This window comes from Salmo salar, chromosome 10 (genome assembly GCF_965601325.2).
Source record: "Salmo salar chromosome 10, fSalSal1, whole genome shotgun sequence".
NCBI classification, from domain to species: Eukaryota; Metazoa; Chordata; class Actinopteri; order Salmoniformes; family Salmonidae; genus Salmo; species Salmo salar.
The window spans coordinates 11,380,352-11,394,056 of record NC_138300.1 but is presented as its reverse complement, the minus strand read 5'-3'; the positions used below and the strand labels follow the sequence as shown (position 1 = coordinate 11,394,056).

General features: G+C 42.9%; 1 pseudogene across 1 annotated transcript; it reads right to left on the bottom strand.

The window, feature by feature from the left end:
* Positions 1-862: 862 nt before the first annotated feature.
* On the bottom strand, positions 863-13,463 carry LOC106613456 (pre-rRNA 2'-O-ribose RNA methyltransferase FTSJ3-like; annotated as a pseudogene). The gene is made up of 17 exons (XR_014378944.1): positions 13,227-13,463; positions 12,767-12,872; positions 12,341-12,380; positions 10,911-11,014; positions 10,681-10,778; positions 9,235-9,410; positions 8,907-9,045; positions 8,717-8,821; positions 5,625-5,648; positions 5,501-5,583; positions 5,031-5,082; positions 3,942-4,001; positions 3,697-3,769; positions 3,499-3,643; positions 1,948-1,982; positions 1,713-1,815; positions 863-1,575 (listed from the first exon to the last, which is right to left on the bottom strand). The product of XR_014378944.1 is annotated as a pre-rRNA 2'-O-ribose RNA methyltransferase FTSJ3-like (transcript).
* Between the last annotated feature and the right edge of the window lie 242 nt (positions 13,464-13,705).

Genomic DNA, 13,705 nt, shown 5'->3' with positions numbered 1-13,705 from the left:
AAATCACTGGCCAGTTTAATAATGGAACACTAGTCACTTTAATAATGTTTACATACTGCTTTACTCATCTCATATGTATATACTGCATTCTATTCTACTGTATTCAGTCAATGCCACTCCAACATCGATCGTCTTAATATTTGTACATATCTTAATTCCATACTTTTAGATTTGTGTATTGTTGTGAATTGTTACATACTACTGCACTGTTGGAGCTAAGAACACAAGCATTTTGCTACACCTGCATTAACATCTGCTAAATATGTGTACATGACCAATAAAATTTGATTTGACATTTTTTGCATTTATGGCACTGAAGGGGTTTGAATGCTCTTACAGGGTATCTCATATAGCCCAACTTTACATGAGAAAGGAGAGACTCTTCATCAAAGAACAAAAAAGTATGGATGAAGTGAATTTCTTCATCACTCCATCTACCATAGGGGTCAGTTGACATGCACCAACCACTCCACCTACTTCCTCAGGTATTACATCTGCACGCACTTTATGTGCCACCCCCAGAGAGAACCTTGATTGGCTCTCTACTTTGAAGATCCATACACAAAACTTCCACTCATATCTTCTTGAGGCCCAATTATTCTGCTCTACGGACACAACAAAAATCGAAATAAGCCCACTTTCTGACCCTCACCGACGTCACTTCACCCAGTGCATCCATGACACTTATGGAGACTTCTCAGGTTATATTATTCTGAAATCCTCACTCCGACTAAAAACAAGTCTTGAACTTTCCTACAATGCCTTCACAAAAGTATTCACACCCCTTGACGTTTTACAAATTTTGTTGTGTTACAGACTGAATTTATAATGAATTAAATTTAGATTTTGCGTCACTGGCCTACACACAATACCCCATAATGTGGAATTATGTTTATGTCTGCAGTCATTAAGTTGTGAACCATTCAGAGGTGTGGGGGTCAATGGGAAGGGAGGGGACAATTACGCATAGGGAAAAAAATAGAACAGAGATGCAGGAGTGGAGAATGCAGGCAGTAGAAGTGATGACAGAGTTACTATAAGTTATAATAAGGATGGACGGCACATTGTTAAAACAGTTGGCTATGTGCACCATTGCGCAAAAGGAAAGCACAGACCTCTAGAGAATTGAAATAGCCAGGCTAGCTTAGGCGGGGAAGGGCAGTATGCCTGGAGTTGGGACCTATATACCTAGGCTACAAGAACAAGATAACATTGAGGCCTATCTGTTTTCCATTCGAGAAGTCAGCAGTAAGAGAACTATGGGCCCTGGAGCAGTGGGCAGGGATGCTGGTCCCCTTTCTGTCCGAGCATGCGCAAGCTGCGTATTTCAGACCTAGATCTTGCAGAAGACTATAAGAAACTAAAACTCCATCCACATCGCTCCCTCTCTTACCCTCTTCTTCCTGGCCTTAGCCTCGGCCACTCGTTTAATGGGCCTGGCGTTGATCTCCTTCCATTTTGCCTTGTTCTCCTCCACCATCTCCTTGGTGACGGGGATGGGCTTATTCCTGTGTTTTTTTCTCGTCATCCACGAACCACTCAAGCACCTCGCACTGGTCCTCTGAACTAAAAAACCTGAAGACAGACACCGTCACACTTGAAAGCAGAAATAATACAAGGCATTGCTAAAAAAAAATTGTATTGTTCATTCATATAGTGTGCCTGCAAGCGTCATTAGTGTATACACACAGACAGTAATCATCTAATCTTGCCTGTGAAAGGAGCCATCTACCAGGTCCCTCTTTCGCTTCTTGGATGTGGCAATCTGACAGCCCAGGGCCATAGCCTCTGAATTCATGACGCGAACACGCTTGCCTGGGGTAACACACACACACACACACACACACACCAGTTAAAGCTTCAGAACAGATTAAATCTTGCCATTGGTCTAAACAGCTATCAGTCACTCTGTAAGGGCCTACCCCTAGCCATGTTTTCTTTACTCACTGGTGCTCTCCACTGGCACCACCTGGAAGTCATCACTGTTGGCATCGCCTTGAATACCGCCGGACCCTTTAGCCTTCTACAACTGAGCGATGCTCCTGTAGACCACACGTTGTTTACACTTTTAGCTGATCTTCGCAAAGTGCATCATTTGGTCATAAGCCAAGTGACAATGTCTACCAGCATTACCCCCATTGGAATCTGTCAAATAATAGGTGGTGCCATCTAATATCCATCTAAAATCAAATCGAAGATACACTACATGAACAAAATTATGTGGACACCTGCTCGTCGAACATCTCATTCCAAAATCATGGGCGTTAATATGGAGTTGGTCCCCCCTTTGCTGCTATAACAGCTTCCACTCTTCTGGGAAGGCTTTCTACTAGATGTTGGAACATTGCTGCGGGGACTTGCTTCCATTCAGCCACTAGAGCATTAGTGAGGTCAGGCACTGATGTTGGGCGATTAGACCTTGCTTGCTGTCCGCATTCCAATTCATCCCAAAGGTGTTCGATGGGGTTGAGGTCAGGGCTCTGTGCAGGCCAGTCAAGTTTTTTCACACAGATCTCAACAAAACATTTCTGTATGGACCTCGCTTTGTGCACGGGTGCATTGTCATGCTGAAACAGGAAAGGGCGTTCCCCAAACTGTTGCCACAAAGTTGGAAGCACAGAATCGTCTAGAATGTGATTGTATGCTGTAGCGTTTAAGATTTCCCTTCATTGGAACTAAGGGGCTTAGCCCAAACCATGAAAAACAGCCCCAGACCATTATTCCTCCTCCACCAAACTTCACAGTTGGCACTATGCATTCGGGCAGGTTTCGTTATCCTGGCATCCGCCAAACCAAGATTCATCAGTCGGACTGCGAGATGGTGAAGCGTGATTCATCACTCCAGATGAAAGCGTTTCCACTGCTCCAGTGTACAATGGCGGTGAGCTTTACACCACTCCAGCCGACGCTTGGCACTGCTCAATGTGATCTTAGGCTTGTGTGCGGCTGCTTGGCCATAGAAACCCATTTCATGAAGCTCCCGATTAACAGTTATTGTGCTGACATTGCTTCCAAAGGCAGTTTGGAACTCAGTAGTGAGTGTTGCAACCAAGGACAGACGATGTTTACGCACTACAGCACTTGGCGGTCCCGTTCTGTGAGCTTGTGTGGCCTACCACTTCGCAGCTGAGCCGTTGTTGTTGCTAAACATTTCCACTTCACAATAACAGCACTTACAGTTGACCGGGGCAGCTCTAGCAGGGCAGATATTTGACGAACTGACTTGTTGGAAAGATGGCATCCTATGGTGGTGCCACGTTGAAAGTCACTGAGCTCTTCAGTCAGGCCATTCTACTATCAATGTTTGTCTATGGAGATTGCATGGCTGTATGCTTGATTTTTGTTTTTGCAACGGGTATGGCTGAAATAGCCAAATCCATTAACTAGCTGTTTGCTATCAGAATCCTGCAAAGTCGTTGATAGGTATTTAGTAAATCTGACAAATGGGACAATAAACTAAGTCTATTCATTAATAAGTCATGTAACATGAGCCCTGACCTCTCGTCATCTGAGTCGCTGCTGTCGTCATCATCATCCGAGTTGCTGTCCCCCTCTGCCCCAGCTTCCTTTGATGGCCCCACCTCTTCCTCCTCCGGCTGGGCCGTCCCGAGCTCCTCTTGGGCCTTTCTCTTCTTCCCCTTGGCTGGAGACAAAACAAAGGTGTTACAAAAGGTTCATCCAACACTCATCTCTCACTTTCCTTCACTTTCTCTCCATGGATGAATCGCAATCGTCTAAAGTGGAGTCCTCTCCTCCAAAACGCACTGGTCTGAAAACACAAGATCAGTGAAAGAAATATGGCGGACACCTACTGGGAGTGTACTTACACCCATCAAATACTTTCACGCAATGATGGAAAGGAGATGAGGGGAGGAAGCCACTTGAGTATATTGAAATGCAGCCATGCACTATGTACCTGTGGGGTCCTAGTTCTGTAGTACCTGTGTCTGCCGTAGCTCGCTCTCTGCATCTTCTTCCAGATCCAATTCAGAAAATATGTCCTGTGGAGATCAAACAGGGACAGGAAGTCATATCAGATCAGAGGTCAGAGGTCACGGAGTAAGAGAACCAATGGGTTTATAATTACAACAGTCAATTTAAAGCACTATATATGGATGAGGACATCTGTGTGTAAGCATGTTCGCGTGTGTACTCTTAAGTTAAGGCTGGGCGATATGGCCAAAATATAACATCACAGTATTTTTCACATTTTTGACGGTATGATGTTTATGAATAATAAAAGTTCTAAATATGCTTTATGGGTAATGCATGACCCTTAAATGGCCTAGGATGGCAATGGAAATTACTTCTAAGTTGTTATAACAGGCTTTCTCCATTCTGATTGCTTTATACTGTTCAACCAAAAATAAGACAAAACTGATAGTGAAAGTCCTATATGTAGAACATTGCATCAAAATCCTATTTTATGTAGCTTCAAACTCTGGTACTCCACCAATTGTTTCCATTTGCATAGTTATTTATTCATTTCCTGCCCTCATTTGTTATCATTTACACACTGTCACATTTATTTTGTGCTAGTATGTCTCAATTTTATAAAAAAAAAGAAAAGTTATCAGAATAATTATTCTCCTCTTTGATTGGTATTGCAGTTTGTACTTTCACCACTAGAGGGCAGTCAGTCGATTTCCATTGATCTCCATTTGGCAAGCTTGCCCTCCAGAAGTTGTTGACCAACCTGTTGTGCTAGCAAGTTAGCAGTTCTCAGCTGTTAGCAGTTTCTTACTTGCGATAAACAGATGAGTAGCTAGGTTTCCATCCAATTGGCAACAAATTTTCAAGTGAATATTCTAAAATCTGCATAAATAACATTTGCACATTTTCCCCTCATTGGTGTGTTTCCACTAAACTGACTAGTTGCGAATAAAAATCAGTGCGTGATGATGTAGTGCACACAAAATGTACTTTTCGCATAAGTTTTCATGTACCGAATAAAAATCTAAAATTCAGTGTGTTTCCATTGCATTTTCAACTCTACAAAAACTGTTGCGTTAAATAGCAAATGTGCCTACCTTGGTCTTGGCTCCAGCCAACAGCTCGCAGATACAGTGCGGGTAGGCTAGTCTGCATGATAAGATTATTATGGATCATTTTTATTTGTCAAACGGCAGTCAAGCATTGATCATCATGTCACCAGAATAAAACCCTCTATTTATTGGAAAGGCGCATCAAGCTCATCACCGTGCACATTCACCACCCTGTGAAGTTCATTATTTATTTCATCTGTAGCCTAATAAACTGTATGGTCTCCTGAGTCGTAGTGGAAAGACTACACCATATCACCGCATGACTCCAAGTTTACTTATATATTCTGGTTATTATAAATGTTTGCGCATAAATGCTATTATGTATGTATTGTACTGTCTAGTCCCCAAGTTCCCCTTAGGAAAAAATAAGTTATTTTATATTGAGCCACAACATACCATTGTTGGTATATTCATTGGAGACCAAGTAGGTGAGCAGTGAGAGTATAAAGACTTACCCTCTCAGCTCTGCCACCTTCTCCGCATTCAGCTCGGCCAGTTTCTGCTCCATCTCTACCTCCTCCAACTCTGCCTCTTTTTCCTTCTTTTCAGCCACCGTAATTTTCTTTTTGTCCTTCATCTCCTCTGCGTCGCTCGCCTCATCACCTGAACTCAGTTTGCAGACAAGCACAACAATAAAGGCCAATGTTGTTGAAGACTACTATTCTTTATAAAAGGGCTGTGCAGCTTCAAAGGATATTAATTTATAACCTGACAAATACTTCATACCCTTGTAAAATAGATTATCTTCTCCACCAAAATCAGCCCCAACCCATAGATAGGCAATTCATGATAAACTCATATTTGTATACTGGATGGGTGTAAACAATATAGAGGAAACAGAGGACTAGGTGGTGCCATACACACATTTACATACTGTACCCACCTACCTGTATCTGATCTACCAGTGGCCTTAGAGTCCCAGATCAAATTCAACCCCTATCTCAATAGAACTTGCTACCAACAGGACATTTAAAAACTGTAATATCTTGTTTCACAGAGTCGTGGCTGAACGACGATACGGAAAATATAGAGCTGGCGGGGTTTTCCATGCATTGGCAGGACAGAGAATCTACGTCTGGCAAGACGAGGTGCGCGGGGAGTGCCTATTTGTCAATAATGGCTGGTGCGCGATGTCTAAAACTAAAGAAGTCTTGAGGTATTGCTCGCCTGAGGTAGAGTACCTTATGATAAGCTGTAGACCACACTATCTACCAAGAGAGTTCTCTTCTATATTATTCATAACCGTCTATTTACCACCACAAACTGATGCTGGCACTAAGACCGCACTCAACCAGCTGTATAAGGCCATAAGCAAACAAGAAAATCAGAAGCGGCGCCTCTAGTGGCCAGGGACTTTAATGCAGGCAAACTTAAATCCGTTTTACCTCATTTCTACCAGCATGTCACATGTACAACCAGAGGGAAAAAAACTACACCACCTTTACTCCACACACAGAGATGCATACAAAGCTTTCCCTCACCCTCCATTTGGCAAATCTGACCATAATTATATCCTCCTGATTCCAGCGTACAAGCAAAAACTAAAGCAGGAAGTACCAGTGACTCGATCAATACGGAAGTGGTCAGATGTCGCGGATGCTACAGGACTGTTTTGCTAGCACAGACTGGAATATGTTCCGTGATTCATCCAATGTCATTGAGGAGTATACCACATCAGTCATCGGCTTCATCAATAAGTGCATCGACGACGTTGTCCCCACAGTGACCGTACGTACATATCCCAACCAGAAGCCATGGATTACAGGCAACATCCGCATCAAGCTAAAGGCTAGAGATGCCGCTTTCAAGGAGCGGGACACTAATCCAGAGGCTTATAAGAAATCCCACTATGCCCTCAGACAAACCATCAAACAGGCAAAGCGTCAATACAAGATTAAGATTGAATCCTACAACACAGGCTCTGATGCTAGTCGGATGTGGCAGGGCTTGAAAACTATTACGGACTACAAAGGAAAACCCAGCTGTGAGCTGCCCAGTGACGCGAGCCTACCAGACAAGCTAAATGCCTTTTATGCTCGCTTCGAGGCAGGCAACACTGAAGCATGCATGAGAGCACCAGCTGTTCTGGATGACTGTGTGATCACGCTCTGGGTAGCCAATGTGAGCAAGAACTTTAAACAGGTCAACATTAACAAAGACGCGGGGCCAGACGGATTACCTGGATGTTTACTCAAAGGATGCGCAGACCAACTGGCAAGTGTCATCACTGACATTTTCAACCTCTCCGTGACCGAGTCTGTAATACTTACATGTTTCAAGCAGACCACCATAGTCCCTGTGCACAAGGAAGCGAACATAACCTGCCTAAATGATTATAGCCCTGTAGCACTCACGTCAGTAGCTATGAAGTGCTTTGAAAGGCTGATCATGGTTCATATCAACAGCATCATCCCGGATACCCTAGACCCACTCCAATTCGCATACCGCCCCAACAGATCACGCAATCTCCATCGCACTCCACACTGCCCTTTCCCACCTAGACAAAAGGAACACTTATGTGAGAATACTGTTCATTGACTACAGCTCAGCGTCAGCACCATAGTGCCCACAAAGCTCATCACTAAGCTAAGGACCCTGGGACTCAACACCTCCCTCTGCAACTGGATCCTGGACTTCCTGAAGGGCCGCCCCAGGTGGTAAGGGTAGGCAACAACACGTCTGCCATGCTGATCCTCAACACTGGGGCCCCTCAGGGGTGCGTGCTCAGTCCCCTCCTGTACTCCCTGTTCACCCACGACTACGTGGCCAAACACAACTCCAACACCATCATTAAGTTTGCTGACGACACAACAGTGGTAGGCCTGATTACCGACAATGATGAGACAGCCTATAGGGAGGAGGTCAGAGACCTGGCAGTGTTGTGCCAGGACAACAACCTCTCCCTCAATGTGAGCAAGACAAAGGAGCTGATCGTGGACTGCTGGAAAAGGTGGGCCGAACAGGCCCCCATTAACATCGAGTGGGTTGAGTGTTTCAAGTTCCTTGGTGTCCACACCAACGAACTATCATGGTCCAAACACACCAAGACAGTCGTGTAGAGGACAACACCTTTTCCCACTCAGGAGACTAAAAAGATTTGGCATGGGTCCCCAGATCCTCAAAAAGTTCTAAAGCTGCACCATCGAGAGCATCCTGATCAGTTGCATCACCGCCTGGTATGGCAACTGCTCGGCATCTGACCATAAGGCGCTACAGAGGGTAGTGTGTACGGCCCAGTACATCACTGGGGCCAAGCTTCCTGCCATCAAGATCTATATGCTAGGCGGTGTCAGAGGAAAGCCCCAAAAATCTCTAGACTCTAGTGACCCAAGTCATAGGCTGTTCTCTCTGCTACCGCACGGCAAGCGGTACCGGAGCGCCAAGTCTAGGACCAAAAGGCTCCTTAACCGTTACTACCCCCAAGCCATAAGACTGCTGAACAATTAAACAAATGGCCACCCGGACAATGGCCCCCCCCATTAGTTCTTACACTGCTGCTACTCGCTGTTTATTATCTCACTTTACCCCTACCTACATGTACAAATTACCTCGACTAACCTGTACCCTAGCACATTGACTCGGTACCGGTACCCCCTGTATATAGCCTTGGTATTGTGTTACTTGTAATTCTTTTTTACTTTAGTTTATTTGTACAGTATGTTGTGTCTCACCTCGTTGGCTTTGCTCAGGAACTCCACAGTGTTGTCAGCCTTGAGGTTGGCAGTCGTAGAGAATGTGTGGTACAGGGTCAGATCACCATCTGTGTATCCCTCCGCCTGAAACACAGCAACATGAATGAAGCCACTGAAATATACAGTTAATTCAGTTGCAAACCTTTTACAGACAAATGCACACACACACCTTGGGTTTCATCACAGGCACCAGGTCTTTGATAGCCTTGGCTTGGACCTCCACCTCCATGACGGCAGGTTTGGGGTCAAAGAACTTGTTGTCGATTTTGTCTGAGGCCGGGTAACCTGAAATGGAAAGAAGTCCCGTCCTCAGTTACTCAACAAGACCAGCCTTTACCATAATAAACCCAAAGTATATATTTCTCAATTTACACTAGATAACTGGTGCTAGGAGCAGGTTTGGTGTAAATTCAGTTAATTCAGGAAGTGAATTGTAGTTGAAATTAGAATAAATAAAAAAGAATTTTTCAACTCTGCTGAATAGAGTCGAGGCGAACCAAGCCGACTCGTTTCTGGAGGCCTGGTGCTTGGTGGCCCGCACCTTCTTGAAGAAATGCTGGAACATTCCACAGCAGCGGCTGGCAGTCTTTGGAGCGGAACACCTTGGTGACAAACATGCCCCCTTTGGCCGGGATGTCACACGCCAGCTTCAGAGCCATCAGGGTCCGGTGAGCTGGTAGGGGGGGGTAGGGTGGAGGTATGACTTAAATGGACAATCTGCTGTTTCTTTTATTAAATGTTGATTTTGTTCGGCACTTTACACTGATTTATTAACTGTGAACGTCATTAATGTCCTGTTAATCTAATAAACAGCTCTACTGTACATATTTTGTTATGAGAGAACAACAAGATACAGCTGACTGACAGACATGTTTTGGTATTTATTAAGATTATTGTATTAAGATAATTTTCTATCAGTTTGCTTATATACAATTGAAGTCGGAAGTTTACATACACTTAGGTTGGAGTCATTAAAACTCGTTTTTCAACCACTCTACAAATTTCTTGTTAAAAAACTATAGTCTTGGCAAGTCGGTTAGGAAATCTACTTTGTGCGTGACACAAGTAATTTTTCCAACAATTGGTTACAAACAGATTACAATTCCAGTGGGTGAGAAGTTTACATACACTAAGTTGACTGTGCCTTTAAACAGCTTGGAAAATTCCAGAAAATGATGTCATGGCTTTAGAAGCTTCTGATAGGCTTATTGACCTCATTTGAGTCAATTGGAGGTGTACCTGTGGATGTATTTCAAGGCCTACCTTCAAACTCAGTGCCTCTTTGCTTGACATCATGGGAAAATCTAAAGAAATCAGCCAAGACCTCAGAAAAACAATTGTAGACCTCCACAAGTCTGGTTCATCCTTGGGAGCAATTTCCAAATGCCTGAAGGTACCACGTTCATCTGTACAAACAATAGTACGCAAGTATGAACACCATGGGACCACGCAGCCGTCATACCGCTCAGGAAGGAGGACGCGTTCTGTCTCCTAGAGAAGAACGTACTTTGGTGCAAAAAGTGCAAATCAATCCCAGCAAGGAGGCCTACAAACCTGACTCAGTTACACCCGCTCTGTCATGAGGAATGTGCCAAAATTCACCCAACTTATTGTGGGAAGCTTGTGGAAGGCTACCCGAAACATTTGACCCAAGTTAAACAATTTAAAGGCAATGCTACTAAATACTAATTGAGTGTATGTAAACTTCTGACCCACTGGGAATGTGATGAAAGAAATAAAAGCTGAAATAAATAATTCTCTCTACTATTATTCTGACATTTCACATTCTTAAAATAAAGTGGTGATCCTAACTGACCTAAGACAGGGAATTTGTACTAGGATTAAATGTCAAGAATTGTGAAAAACTGAGTTTAAATGTATTTGGCTAAGGTGTATGTAAACTTCCGACTTCAACTGTAGGTGTTATCCGTGCTGTTACCTACCATGAGAGAAGGCATCATGCACCCAGTTGGCTCCAACATTTGGAGCTCCGTCGTTTTGGACTATGTGCATCTTCCATGTCAAGAGCTCCTTCCAGAGCCTGGCGAAAACAGCAGTGACGTCAAACACACAAGTTCATTATTGCCAGAATCTTGTAGCACCCATTTAAAACGCCATTCTGTATGGTCAAGTAACACACTGTCACTCATTTGACCTTAGCATAAGCACCTACCTGTCCGCGCTCTCTGTGGTGATGTCCTCTGTCAGAGCGACCACATTGGGAATATCCTTGATTTGGACCAAGTCGACACCTGAGAAAAAAGAGGAACGTCATAACTCCATAAAAAAACTATCACAGCATGTTTAACTGAAATAGTAGTAATACAAAATTAATTAGTTGGAATACAGTGCATTCGGAAAGTATTCAGACCCCTTGACTTTTCCCACATTTTGCATTACAGCCTTATTCTAAAATAGATACAATTGTTTTTTTCCCCTCAATCTTCACACAATACCCCATAATCACAAAGCAAAAATGTTTTTGTTTTTTTATGTTAGCAAATGCTTCCAAATTTTTTTAAACTGAAATATCACATTTACATAAGTATTCAGACCCTTTACTCAGTACTTTGTTGAAGCACCTTTGGCAGCGATTACAGCCTCGAGTCTTCTTGGGTATGACGCTACAAGCTTGGAGCACCTGTATTTGGGGAGTTTCTCCCATTCTTCTCTGCAGATCTGCTCAAGCTCTGTTAGGTTGGATGGGGAGCGTTGCTACACAGCTATTTTCAGGTCTCTGCAGAAATGTTTGATCCGGTTCAAGTCTGGGCTCTGGCTGGGCTACTCAAGGACATTCAGGGACTTGTCCCGAAGCCACTCCTGCATTGTCTTGGCTGTGTGCTTACGGTTGTTGTCTTGTTGGAAGGTGAATCTTCGCCCCAGTCTGAGGACCTGAGCGCTCTGGAGCAGGTTTTCATCAAGGATCTCTCTATACTTTGCTCCGTTCATCTTTCCCTCGTTTTTCAGCTGCAGTCCCTGCAGCTGAAAAACATCCCCACAGCATGATGCTGCCACCATCATGCTTCAGCGTAGGGAGGGTGCCAAGTTTCCACCAGATGTGACGCTTGGCATTCAGGTCAAAGAGTTCAATCTTGATTTCATCAGATCAGAGAATATTGTTTCTTATGATCGTAGCGTCTTTAGGTGCCTTTTGGCAAACTCCAAGCGGGCTGGCATGCCTTTTACTGACAGGTAAAGCCTTTGAAAATCATGTCCAATCAATTGCATTTATCACAGGTGGACTCCATTCAAGTTGTAGAAACATCTCAAGGATAATCAATGGAAACAGGATGCACCTGAGCTCAATTTGGAATTTGGAATTTCATAGCAAAGGGTCTGAATACTTATGTAAATATGTTTATATATATGTTTATAAACATATATATATATATATACATATATATATATATATATATATATACACATATATGCAATTTTTTTTTTTCACTTTGTCATTATGGGACATTGTGTGTAGATTGATGAAAACATTTGATTTAATCAATTTTACAAACGTAACGTTACAAATATGGGAAAAGTCAAGGGGTCTGAATACTTTCCGAATGCATTGTATATTGGTGGTGGAAGAGAGGAGGTTTGGCTCACCAAAAATGAGATGGGCATAAACTTGGATGCCACCTGTAATCTAAGGTATGATAGAGAGAAAGAATGTAAACAAAATATAAACCGTAGCAACTATTCAAAACAAGCAACAACAACAACAATACTTCATTGGACTACGACATGACAGGTCTATGATAAATTTTTTTTGTTATTTAGCAGATGCTCCTATCCAGAGAGACTTACAGGAGCAATTAGGGTTAAGTGCATTGCTCAAGGGCACATCGACAGATTTCTCAACTAGTCGGCTCAGGGATTCGAACCAATGTCCTTTCGGTTACTGGCCTAACAGTCTTAACCGCTGTGCTACCTGCCGCCCCAATCCTATTGCTAAAGTACAACTTGACTGTCACTCAGTAGAGTTTGAGTGTATATTGAAATACTTTACAGGTGATGCTGCTAGCTACTCACCAACCACCTGGAGCTGCACACAAGTCCACCAGAGCCCTGGACTTCTGTAGGAACTGGAATGTATGGTTCAACTGAATAAGTTTAAAGGAAGAACGTGAACGATATCCTGAAGGAGTGGAAAGCAAGTATTAAACACATATAACAAGCCAATGTCTACATAGCTAAGTTAGCTGTTTCAAAACAAACCAGCTGGCTTCAACTACGGTATCAGAACCCTGAAAAGCCAGTTAGAAACTACTAGCTAGCTAAGTTATTGAGTATTGATGGCTATATGAGTCAAGTGCACCCGAATCACTGGTTGGCAACATTAGGTACAGTGTATCTTCTCAAACTCAGAAGCACACAGTACAGCAAGAGTAGCTTTCTGTATCTTTAGCTAGCTAGCTAGTTAGTCCATTTAAATGGGGCTAACGTTAATACTAATAGCACGATGTGTCTGGAGAAAGATGACAGATCCTACCTGTTTCCTTTGCTAAGTGGTAGAATTGATATTTTCTGGTCTTTCCAACTTTGAGTTTGTTCCCCATGTTTGCCGGTGTTGTTGATCACTTACGATGAAAATTGTGCGTTTCCGTTGGAATATTATGATTTACATATGACAGAGGCATATCGTCAACCACCTTCATTAAAACATAACACGTGTGGCTTCAATGTGTATGAAATCAAACTCACATATCAGTTTGACGCCTGGAAACGTTATTGAGTTTTTGTAACTAAAAACAGTATGCCTTTAATTTGTATATGTCAAGTACATTCACGTTACATTGTTTTTTATTCTTATTCAATTCGTTTTGTCAGTTTTTTTACCTTAGAATTTTAGATTATATTTTAAACTGTTTGTGCTTGAAAAGATTGTATTATATGAAGAATCAAACCCAACATAATAAAGAATACAGATTAACTGTTACATCCCTTACAATTTTTTTTTTGAAACTGCAG